The sequence below is a fragment of the Marmota flaviventris genome, chromosome 3, assembly GCF_047511675.1.
Source record: "Marmota flaviventris isolate mMarFla1 chromosome 3, mMarFla1.hap1, whole genome shotgun sequence".
NCBI classification, from domain to species: Eukaryota; Metazoa; Chordata; class Mammalia; order Rodentia; family Sciuridae; genus Marmota; species Marmota flaviventris.
In genome coordinates, this window is record NC_092500.1 from 152094061 (window position 1) to 152108038 (window position 13978).

The following is a 13978-nucleotide window of genomic DNA, read 5'->3' on the forward strand; positions in this document are numbered from 1 at the left end:
CTTGGGGCTTCCCAAGATACTGGTTTCAGTCTTGCTTCTCCCAGTCACTGAGAAGACCTAATATATCACAGATGTTTGGGGGCTGCAAAGAACTAGGACAGCCCATTGGGCTAGCATGAAAGTGTGAGAGGACTATGAAATTTCTGGCCAAAATGACTGATGGGAGTATTTTAATGTACAAAAACAGTCTGTGAAGACTGAGAAAGATGGCTCCTTTGTTTATGCAAGAGGTCAACACAGTCAAAGAAAATGAAAAAACAGACAAAAATATTCCCAACAATGATAAAAGATAAATCTCCAGAAATAAATCCTAATGAAATGAAGATATAACATTTATCTCCTAGAGAATTCAAACAATAATTATAAAGATGATTATTAAAATCTGGAAAATAATGCATGAAAAATGTAAGAATTTCAACAAAAATACAAGATATTAAAATACATCAAAAATTATGAGCTAAAGAACACCATAATCACACTGCAAAATTCACTGAAGAGATTCATTACCAGGCTAGATCAAGCAGAAGAAATGGATTAACAAACTTGAAGATACATCATTGGAGATTAACTAGTCAGAGGAGAAAAATAAAAAGGAATAAAAAAAAAACAGAAAGCTTGAGGAATTTGTGGAAAAAAAAATAAACAGGACCAATATATGCACTATGGGAATCCCAGAAGGATTAGAGAAAGAAAAAGGACCAGAAATCTTATTCAAATAAATACTAGCTAAAAAATTTCCCAAATCTGGGGAAGGAACTAAATACGCATAACAACAAAACCCGAAAGATTTCATGATGAGATGAACCTAAAAAAGTATACACAAAGACATAAAATAGTCAATAACAAAGATTTTCAAAGCATCAAGAGAAAAGTGACTTTATCATACATAAAGGACTATCCATGAGACTATCAGCAGATTTTCAGCAGTAACATTGTAGCCCCCAAAGAGAGCAGGATGGATATGTTCATAGTCTTGAAAGTGAAAAACTCACAACTAATCATACTGCTATAATATCACTGTTTGTCCTCTACAAACAGTGATACTATAGCAGTATCATTAGTTGTGAGTTTAGGAAACAATCTTTAAAAGCACATGTTAGTGGTATTTCAAGGTGGAACCTTAGGGAGGTAAAGGACTCATGGGGGCATAGCTATTAAGCCACACATGTGTTGATGGATTAATAAATTATTAAGGGAGAGGCCTTATTATAAAAGTGAATTTCTTTATCACGTTTGTTCTTTGCTGTCCTCTACTACCTCAGGGTACCTTGGGCACAACTAACCAGAAGGGTTTTACCAATGTAGTCCTTTGACTTCAAATTTTCCAGCCCATCAAATTATAAGACATAAATTTCCTTTGTTTATACGTTACCTTGTCTCAGATATTGTTATAACAACAGAAAATGAACTAAGAAAAATACTGTGCCCAGGACTACTGTTCTTCAATCATAAAGAAGAGATAAAGACTCTCTCACAAAAATAACAGCTGAGGGAGTTTTCCTTCACAAGACAAGAATTATATAGGAATGCTAAAGGGATTTACTTAAACTGAAATGATGAGACACAACACATTAATTCTATAGTATAAAAGATAATAAAGTCACTGGTAAAGATAACTATATAAACAAATACATAACGCTATAATAACATAATGATGGTGATAATTGACTTTTTATTCTAGTATAAGACAATTTTGTAAAAAAATATTAAAAATCAGTATAATTAAATACATCAATGAATACAGAATATGAATAGAAGCAAATTTTGAAAACTAACAGCATCAAGGAAGCAGTAAGTGTTGATTGTTTTGCACACTATTGAACTTAAGTTGAAAATACTAAATAAATAAATTCCATCCAAATAAGAATGGAAGAAGCAAAATTTTTATTTGAAGATCATATTACTTTATATCTAGAAAGCTCTAAATATTTAATTTAATAAACAGAATAAATGAATTCAATAAAGTTGAAGGATACGAAATCTACACATAATATTCAAGTATCAGTTATGTTTCTATATGCTCACAATGAAATACCTGAAAAATAAATACAAAATAAAGTTCTAGTTACAATAGCACTAAAAATAATAAATGCTTAGGAATAAATGAAGGAGGTAAAGACTTTACCCTGAAAAGTACAAAACTTTAATGAATAAACTAAAGAACACACAAACAAATGGAAAGACATCTTGTGTTCATTAATTGGAATACATAATATAATTAAAATGTCCATTCTACCCATAGCACCACAAACTCAGTGCAAGCCACAAAAATGCCAATAGCATTTTTATAGAAATAGGAAAAAATATTCTGAAATTCATATGGAATCACAAAAGACCTTGAATAGACAAATCAGTCTTATTAAATAAATGTTGAGAATGAAAAACAAAGGTGGAGATGGCTAAACATGTTGGCACATGCCTGTAATCCCAGCTATTTAGGAAGCTAAAGGAAGGGGATTGCAAATTCAAGGCCAGTGTTGGCAAGTTAGCAAGAACTTGTGTTAAAAGGGATTGGGGATGTAGCTGAGGGGTAGAAAACTCCTGCATCCAATTCCAAGTACAAAGACAAACAAATTTTATAAATCTGGAGACACTAAACTTTCCTATTTTTATATACATTGCAACCGTAAGATTCCTCCTAAAGACTTCTAGAGCTGTTAAGTTCAGCAGAGTAGGAGGACACAAAATCAACATTTGAACAATCACAAATCTTCTGGAGAAAGAAACTTAGAAAACCAATCCAAACTAAACATTCACTTACCATGCACTCTAGCTATCATATTCTTTGCTATTTACCCAAATGAGTTGAAAACTTGTATCCACACAAATACCTGTGCACACTTGTGTATGCTACCCTTATTCATAATTATTAAAACTAAGAGGCAGCAAAGATGTCCCCCGGTTGGTGAATGAAATGAAGTTGATTGTCAATATTCTTTAGATCCAGAAAGAAATGAGCTACCAAACCATGAAAAAACAAAGAAGAAACTAAATGAATATTATTAAATGAAAGAAACCAAACTGAAAGTCTATATACTCTATGATTCAAATTACCTAATGTTCTGAAAAAGGCAATATCATGAGTAATACAAAATAATGAGTGGATGCCAGAGGTTTGATGGCAGAGTAGAATGAATAGGCAGGCACAGGAAGTTTTTAGTAAGGTGAAACTATTCTGGATGATACTGTAGTGGTGAGTACATATACCGTAATCAAAACTCATAGAATGAATGACATCAAGAGTAAACCCTAATGTAAACTGTGTTGGTTGATAATGATATGTCAATATAGGTTAATTGTAACAAATATAACACTCTGAGATAGTAATGTTAGAATGAGATGCTCTTCAGTATGAAAGGAAACGGCTGTAAGAATACTCCATACTCTTCTCACAAATTTGCTATGAACCAATAACTGCTCTAAAAAAATAACATATTTTACAAAAAAGGAGACAACAGGGAGAAAAAAGAAAACTAAGTAAAAATTTCAGTGCTGCCTTTTAAATGTTAACATTAATGCCAGTATGGTATGATAAGATAGAATCACATATTTAGAGCAATCATTAAGTGATATAAACAAAGTTATAAACTCAAAACTGATATGAATAAATTAAAATGGGATCCAAAGATTTCAACAACTTAAACAAAGCAAGACAAAAAAAAAATAGTAGTGTCTGTTAGCCACCGATATCACTAAATAATGCTCACACTAAAATGAAAAAAATATCTCACCAATAATCTAAATTCTCAACTTAAAAAAATTAGAGGGAAAAAAGCCTGGAAAACTCAGACAACCAATGGAAGGAAATAATCAAGACAGACACAGAAATAAATGAAACTAAACAGGAAAAACAATAAAGAAATTGAAAAATGAAAATAATAAAATGAACAAACTTATAAGACTGACAAAAGTAATAAAAACAGAAGAAAACAATTCCCTGTGGATGGCAAGTTATAAAAGACTAGCAAATAATATCCATTATGAATTAAGACACAATTCTCACTAAAATACTAAGAAGTCGAATCCATCCATGCCTAAAAAGGATTGTATGCCACCCCAAGTGACATTTATCCAAGTTATGCAAGCCTGAATCAACATTTGAAAATCAATTAATAGGCTAAAGAAGAAGAATGATATAATGGTACCAATTGACACAGAAATAGTGTTCAATAAAATACAACATTTATTCTTGATAACAGTTCTTAGGGAATTAGAAATAGATGGGAACTTCTTCAACCTCACAAATTCAACATACACACACAACCTACAAATAACATCATATAAATGATGAGAAACTGAATTTTCCTCTAAAATTAGAAAAAAGGCAGGATGCCCTTTCTGGCACTGTTATTGAATGTTGTGCCAAAATTTTCCCTGAAAATGAGGTAAGAAAAAGAAACAAAAAGCATACATATTGGAATGAAAGAAGTAAAAAAAAAAAACTATGTATGTTTGCTGATGCCAAATTAGTTTACATATAAAACCTCAAATTATATGACAAAAAAAAAATCAAAACAAAATACATACAAAGTACAAGGTAAAGTAGCAACAGAAAAAAATGAATAACATTTCTAGATAATAAAAATGTGAAAATCAGAATTAAAGTAAAATACCATTAATAACTATTCCTAAGAAAACGAATTAGTTAGATAGAAACTTCACTAAATATGTCTTGAATTTTTAAGTTAAAAATTTCAAAATGGTGGTGAAAGAAGAAAAGAAGATCTAAGCAAATGAAGAAATCTCATGTTAATTGGAAAACTCAACATATTAAATATCTCAATTATTTGAAAACTGAAATTTTATTTATTTTTATTACTGCATGTTAATTATTTAGAATAATGGGTTTCATTGAGCATATTTGTACATGCATGTAATTTCTGTGAAAAGCCATGACTTTGTAAATATAAACAAGTGTATACTACAGTTTATCGAAAAAGGAAATAAAATGGTCACAAACTCTTGAAAAAGAACACAGTAGAGGATTAACTCTTCCCCATGTTAAAACTCACTATTTAATTAGAATAATCCATAATAGTATAGTTGTAAAACAAAAAAAAAATGGGAACATGTTAGAGAACCCAAAAATATATTCACACAAATACTTGAAATTAAATTACAATCAAGTGAAAAAAGCAATTCAATTAAAGGGTGATAGAATTTCCAACAATGGTGCTGGAACAACTGAACATTCATAAATAAACATAATAAGCCTCAACCTAAACATCTTATCTTAAATAAAATTGTCTTGAAGTTGGTCAAATATTTAAATTTTAAGTGCAATATTTAAAAATTTTTAGAATAAATATGGGCTAAAATCTATAGAGTTTAGGACTAGACACAGAATTATTTATGCTTGACAATAAAAGCATAATCCATTAAAGGAAAAGCTTATAGTAGAACATTAAAAAATATAGAAATTAAAATTTTACCTTTGCAAAGGTCCATTTAAGAGGATAAAAGATGAGTTACACACTGCAAGACAATATTTTCAAAACACACATCTAATTAAAATATTTACAGTAATAATATTTAAAAGAAACTCCCCAAAGTGGCCATAAATAAACAATACAGTTAGAATATAATCAAAATACTTAAACATGAATGTCATTTAAGAGGATGCACAGACAGCTATTAAGAACATAAAAAAATCCATTAATATTATTATCTATTAGGGAAATTAAAATTTAAATTAACATATCAGTATTGATCTGGTAGAAAATAAGAAATTCTTCTGGAATTTTTTTTCTGTGATTTCTGGAAACCTTCTCTTATGAAATGCAACAATAATCAAGTTTCTCTTTTGGGTTTTTAAATTTTTAAAAAAATAATGACAGAAGAATGCATTACAATTCATATTTCACATATAGAGCACAATTATTCATTCCTCTGGTTGTATATAAAGTATGTTCATACCAATTCGTGTCTTCACACATGTACTTTGGATAATGATGTCCATCACATTCCACCATCATTGCTAACCCCCTGCCCTCTCTCTTCCCCTCCCACCCCCTGCCCTATCTAGAGGTTGCCTATTTCTTCCATGCTCCCCCTCCCTACCCCACTATGAGTCAGCCTCCTTATATCAGAGAAAACCTTCAGCATTTGTTTTATGGGGATTGTTAGCATTATCTTCTCCAACGCCATTCATTTACTTGCAAATGTCATGATTTTATTTTCTTTTGTTGATGAGTAGTATTCCATTGTTTATATTGCCAATTTTTTTTATCCATTTATCTAGTGAAGGGCATCTAGGTTGGTTCCACAGTTTAGCTATTGTGAATTGTGCTGCTATAAACATTGATGTGACTGTGTCCCTATAGTATGCTATTTTTAAGTCCTTTGAGTATAGACTGAGGAGAGAGACAACTGGGTCAAATGGTGGTCATTCCCAGTTTTCTAGGGAATCTCCATATTGCTTTCCATATTGGCTGCACCAATTTGCAGTCCCACCAGCAGTGTATGAGTGTACCTTTTTCCCCACATCCTCGCCAAAACTTTTTGTTGTTTGCACAATAGCTGCCATTCTGACAGGAGTGAAATGAAATCTTAGAGTAGTCTTTATTTGCATTTCCCTAATTCCTAGAGATGATGAACATTTTTTCATATATCTGTTTATTGATTATATAGCATTGTCTGAGAAGTGTCTGTTCAGGTCCTTGGCCCATTTATTGATTGGGATATTTGTTTTTTTGGTGTTTAGCTTTATACACCCTAGAGATGAGTGCTCTATCTGATGTGTAAGGGGTAAAAATTTGCTCCCAAGATGTAGGCTCTCTATTATTCTCTATGTAGGCTCACAGATTGTTTCTTTTGCTGAGAAGAAACTTTTTAGATTGAATCTATTCCATTTATTGATTCTTGGTTTTAATTCTTGTGCTATAGGAATCTTATTAAGGAAGTTGGGGGCTAATATGACATGATAAAGATTGGCGCCTACTTTTTCTTCTATTAGATGCAGAGTCTCTGGTTTAATTCCTAGGTCTTTGATCCACTTTGACTTGAGTTTTGCTCATGGTGAGAGACAGGGATTTAGGTTTAATTTCATTTTGTTGCATATGGATTTCTAGTTTTCCTTGCACCATTTGTTGAAGAGATTATCTTTTCTTCAATGTATGTTTTTGGCATCTTTGTCTAATTTAAGGTAATTATAATTTTGTGGAATAGGCTAAAAAAAAAAAACACTTGGGCATCAACTTAATGAAAGAAGTAAAAGATCTATACAATGAAAAATACAGAACCCTAAAGAAAGAAATCAAAGAAGATCTTAGAAGATGGAAAGATCTACCTTGCTCTTAGATAGGCAGAATTAATACTATCAAAAGCAATAAACAGATTTAATGCAATTTGTATCAAAATCCCAATAATATTCCTCATAGAAATAGAAAAAGCAATCATGAAATTCATCTCAAAAAATAAGAGACCCAGAATAGCTAAAGCAATCCTTAGCATCCTTAGCAGGAAGAGGGAAGCGGTTGACATCACTATACCAGACTTTAAATTATATTACAGAGCAACAGTAACAAAAACAGCAGGTATTGGCACTAAAACAGACTGGTAGACCAATGGTACAGAATAGAGGACACAGAAACTAATCAAGTTTTTATTCACTTATTTTTTTAATGAAGAACTCCCTATCTTTCAATTTTACTGAAACCCTCTTCTCAACAGTGTGAAAACCATGTGGGCTATAAGTGCCTCATTCTCAGAATCTCCTTATGCAATATGATCCAGACTAGAGGTAGATTATTTAAATTCTCAAAGATAATTACAAATCACAAACCAGGAATTATCTGATAATACACTGTTTTGGACTTTATTTTTTACTCTTTAATCATCGATGGAGCAGAAATCTCAACTTATTTTTTTCCTCTAAATTTATTTTTCAAAGTCAGAGACCTCAAATGATTTGACTTTTTAATTTTGTTTCTGTCTGTCTATTGAATTTTCTCTTAATTCCTAGATAACCTATACCCAGATTCCATCAGTTCTCAAATCATCCAATATCTTCCATTCATTTTGGATTGATGCTGTCACCTGATTTCCTCTCTTCTACAACAAAGTGGCCAACACTGTTGGGAAACACCAACAAATACACAAGATGATATGATTAGGGGATGCTAACCACTGGGTGGAATATACTCAGAGCTAAGGCTAGATATTCTGACCCCAAAATAAAGGATGAATTTAAGAACAGATATTTCAAACTCTATTATCTTTTTAATACACTTTTTTTCTTCTTTTGTAAAATACCTTCACAACTCTCTTTTTTCATTTCATAAGATCTGCATTCCTTTTAATGTTATTGACTTTTAATTTAGTTTATATTGCTAAATCAATGATCTTTTATTTTACCCATTTAATAAGAACTGTGACACTTGTCTTAATATTGGCTATATTGTTTCATATTGCTGTGGAGAAGGATATTTAGGTTAAATATTGTCCTGTTCATTAAAATGACAAGAGAGCTGAATTACTTAGGAACATCTTCAGTAATAAGAAGATATCTTATTTCACAAAATTCCTACAACTGACATGAACACCACCATCACCAAATACTTTTTAGGCAAACATGTACAACTTATGATTAATAGCTTAACATCTTCATTTTCTAATATTCAGATTTCTTGTATTTCCCCTTAATATATGTGTATGTTTGTGTGTATGGTTTTTGTTTATTTTTTTGTTACAGTGTGATTTTCTGTGAAGGAAATGGATAATTAAATACATCGTGTTACTGAAAATGAACTGAAACCATATAGGTCTTCAACAGAATATGTTCCTTAACTCAGCATTGGTTAAATGTAATACAAAGAGAACAGATTCTAAAATATTTCAGAGTCAGGCTTCCTTTGCACACATTACATTATGTGGGGCATCTAGAATCCATAATATCAAAGCAACATCACAATACCATCAACATGGCATACTAGTGTCAATAATAACTAAGATTTTTCTGATAAAACATCTTTAAAACACACTAAAATACTTTCTTTGATCAATTTGTCCTTCTCTCTAAACCTCTTTCAAGGATATGTAAGTCTCTGACCCAATTTCCAAACCCCTTTTCACTCCAAGATTCAATCTTATGTATAATTGTAAAGCACAGCAGGTTAAAAAGTCAACTTAGTTGATATCAAACAATGTATAAAAGATGAGAAGAGATGTACTTCAAACAGAATCTGCACACTTGGGAACAAAAATTTCTGTTGTGTAAGTGTGTGTGGCTGTGTTAACATGCATGCATAAATATTTAGTGCCCCTCTCCTTTACAAATTCTTAAATGACTTACCAGTAGAATAAATGGTTTCCATTATCCTTTCTACCTGTGACTTTAGACATAGATAGTCTATACTGTCTGTTTTCAAGAATTAAGTTTTCTGAGACTTGCCATGGCATAGAAACAAATTTCTTCCTCTTTGCCTCTCAGTTTCTTAAGTTCTAAATTTAGCTGCTTAGCAACAAGAATCCTCTATTCAGTGGATCATGACAATGGACTTGCACATTCTAGTTTGATTTCACTCTTACTACAAATTTATTTTTTAATCATATACAACAAAAATCAGACCAGCTTCTTCTAGAAGCTTCCTGTATATTTTATATAAACTTCAGTGCTTTTGTTCATGTTTTTCTCCTGTTTTCAGGTAATTTTCTCACTATTCAGACTTATTATAGAACATTTCAAGTACTTGAAGGTCCAGAAAATGTCCAGCACCATTCCAAACTCTGTAAAATCCAGCCATCAATGCCTATCTATGTAGCAAAGGATGACTATAAAATCTTTTATTGTCTGCATGTTAATTTGTTTACTAATAAGGGAAAATAGTCTAGGAACTGTGGTCAGCAAATCAAGATAAAATAGCATTTAGAAGAAGAGAGAGGATAATGGAAAATATAACCAATGTGAGAGTAAATTTAGTAACTATATTGACTTCATACCATTTAACCATGTGGTCCAAACTGTTGGAGATGATTTATAGAAACAAGATTTGCTATTTATGACTTGTTTCACCTTGAGAGGTTAATTTTGAAGTAGAGAAGAGCTTTTCTCTGATAATGTTTTATATCCATGGGTATCTTTCCATTAGGTATTTCATATTAGTAAGTCTGTATTTGCAATGCTTTCTTCATTGAACTTTTTCATCTTCTCCTTGACTTCCATAACATTAACTCATATTGGAGTAAATTTGACCATAATGGTTTCATTTTATTTGACCTAATTGAACAGCTCTCTATATTTTATTATCTGGTGATCAAATCAGGGGAAAATGTAGGACAACATTCATAAGTTATATAAATATGAACTTGGATTTATTAATTATCTCCATGTTCTGAGTTTAAATTTGAAGAATGACTCTAGTGAAGTCTATCAGTATTACTTAACCAAGAAGCACTGTTTCCCCCAATTTTTATGTGGGATCTTTTTTCAAGTTTTCCTATGTATACTAAGATATATTAGTTATTGTGTGAATTTTGTCTTTTTTAACAAGCAAATTTTTGAAGATAGTTCCATTTGCTGGTGTTTCAATTGTTGAGTTCACACTTCTCTTTTGGGTCTCCAAATTTTAAGTTGTCTCATTTATTTAATTAGAAATTGTTTTCTTACGTATTCTAGCTGAGGAGCATGGGACAGAGTGAAAAAGATTTGTACACACAATGAGAGTTTATATTTCAGAACATTTCTGGTAAGTCAGAACATTGATTCTTAATGTTAGCAAATAGGATAGGTATTTTAAGAGCTCAGAAAATTACTGTACATTTACAAAATATATTTTCATGTATATAGGGTATTGTGAGAAAATTATTGAATAACAATTCTTTCATTGGTCCCTTCTTTCATTTCTGACATGTCTTGTGTTTCTTTTAGGATCCTGGAAATATTACTTATAAGACAATCATTAGGAAAATAATATCTACTTGGTGCATATATATACTAAGATATATTAGTTATTGTATATAACACTTAGTGTTAAGTATTAATATTTTAAAAGGTTTATGGTCCGATAACAAGCCAACTGCTTAGAACAAAGATGAATTTAGCAATTATTGGAACAAACAAATTAGGAAATTATAGGAGTTTTAAGGAAAAAAACCTGTCAACTAAAGGACAAGACAAAAGGAAAAGTAATAAATGGAAAAGAATATAAATACTAAATTTAATTTCAAATGTAAATATGTTGACAATGTTTGGATGCAGATCCAAAAATCTCAGGAGCAAAGAATCATCCTTTTGAACCATATAACATTAGGAGTTAGTGTAGTTCCCTAAATTCATCTGGTTCTGAACACACTTAAATTTGCCATAGAACCAGATCTCCAGTGGGAATAGGAATAAGAGTACAATTAAAATGAGGAACATGAATCCATGGGTGTATATACTAGGGTTTTTAAAAGATTTCATGATTAAAAATGTCTGAAACAAATGTTTTCAGTAAAGTGCTAAACCTGACCCTTGTCAGTGTCTCCTTCAATATATTTATTCAGTCTCCTTGTCACATAAAATATTGAATTGTATCTAGAATATCTATTTGAAATTGAAGACTTGAAAAAATGACTATGGGAAATGACTTAGTTTTATATCAATATCTAGTCACCTCAGAGTGTGATAACATATTAAGATATTATCTAAAAAAAGAAAGAAATCAAGTCTTCTGTGTTTCCTGTAAATGTTTCACATGTGAAGATGTTAGAAGTTCATGGAGATTTTGAAAAGTTGATCATTTTATCATAGGATTGGGAGTGTAACTTTGGGCCAGGAATGACTGAGCTCTTGAAAACATCAGTACTTTTTATTCAAAAAGACAAAAACAAAAAACATTACCTTATCATATTCTCCCCCAGCTTGGAGGGAAGATATGGATTTGAAGCTTCAATTTAATGAGATTATCACACATATCCATTAAACATTTTGCCTGTAAAATAAGATATTTTTTAAATCTAGAGAGTATTGGAGATTTTATTTATATGGGAAACCAAAGCATGGAATTTTATTTATGTTTTTAAACTTTATTTGCTATGCTTAAAATATAAACCTTATTACAAGAGAAAGTTTTACTCAAATTAGAAAATATGAAAACAAAAAAAAATTGCCTACAATATATACTCCAAATCTAATTACTGCTCATCATGACTACCAAAGTCATCTTGACCTAGCATTACCTCTCACCTATTATTTTTCAATAGCTATTTATCTGATTTTCCCCCTTCCACAGATAAGATAAACTTCTAAAAACTTTGCATGATTTCATTTATGTGAAGTATTTCACTCATATAAGCAGAGAATATAATGGTAGTTAACAGGGGCTGGGAAAGGGCAAATAAGAATAAAATTAAATGAATAATTTCTAGAGATATGCTGTATAATATAGTACCTGTAGTTCATAATACAATATTGTGCATCTTAAAATGTTACAAGAATAGATCTCACATTAAGAGTACTTAACACACACACAAAGAATATATGTAAATATTTGGAAGTGATGGTATAATGAGTATCTGACTTATGGTGATTGTATCATAATTGTTTTGTATGTACAAACTTTTTAAAATGCTCACATTAAAATTTATATTTAAAAAAATTAGTTGTAGATAGATACAATACATTTATTTTATTTATTTGTTTTTTTATGTGGTGCTGAGAATCAAACCCAGTGCCTCACATGTGCTAAGCGAGCGCTTTGCCACTGAGCCACAATCCCAGCCCAAAATTTATATATTTTTTAAGTCAGATACACTTAAGTCTTAAAGAAAAATATGCAAAATAAAACATTATTTACTTATAATAAGTTATAAATCAACGAATTTATATTATTAATTCAAAGAATGACATATAAACCTGCAACATTTCTTATATTAATTTCTTTTACCATAGCCTAGTAATTGTCACCTTTTCTATTTACTACTTAATTGTAAATCTTACCTTATATCTCTATTCTTAAACTGTAACCCTAACCCTAACATATTCATTCTGAACAGCCATGTAGCTTGGGGCTTACTTGCCCAGATACTGAAACAATAATTCCTAGGCTATATTAAGAAGTTTTTCCAGTCTGGTTCAGAGAATTAATTTTTCCCAGCTCTGCTATAATAATAGATACCTAAATGCAAGGACAGAACATTACCCAGGTATTGGTCATTTTTTAAAACCAAACCATTAATGCTTAGTACACTGGCCTAAAATTTACTTGTTTCTAAGAATAGTATCATGTTTTTCAGCAATGTCTTTGTATCATTTGTCATTTACTGTATGGCTTTCTTCAGTCACTGGTTTTTAAAGTGTTGGTTTAGCTTGCAGCTTATTAAAGTGCTGGCACAACACTGGGTAATCATGATATAAGAAACCTGGAATAAAATGAAGAATCCTTCAGGAATCCCTAAGAAATTGGCAAATTGGCAAAAATAAATAAATAGTTTTGTAATTCACCAGAATCAGTCTTACTAAATTTTAATTTTTAAAACATTCAGCATTTTTAGGTTTAGGATTACATTTGGTACTGTAGAATACATTAATAGTAATGTAACATGGTCCCTTGCCTCTGGTAATATGTGAATGACTTATAAAATTTTAAAATGAAATACACCCATTATTATAGGACAGATATAAACCAGGTGCTCTAAAACATGCTTTTGAAACATCAATGAAAGATGTTGTGGGACTTGGGCAATTTCTTGAGGAAAAGGATTTTTAGGATGGATTTTGAGGATAAAAAAGATACTAAGGTGTAAGAAAAGGTATTTTAAGTGAAAAAAAAAGTCATAAGAAATTTAAGGACTTGAACAACAGATTGAAGGTGGCTCAATTATATTGAAGCATCTCTGGAAAGGGGAGTCCAGAAGTATGAAAAAAATGCAGAGAAGATTATTGGTATTTTTATCAAATGGCGTTTTCTGGTTTTATTGGTGCATTATAGTTGAAAATAATAGCTCGGTTCATTTTCCCATAATCATGCATGCATGGAATTTAATTTACTCCATTTTA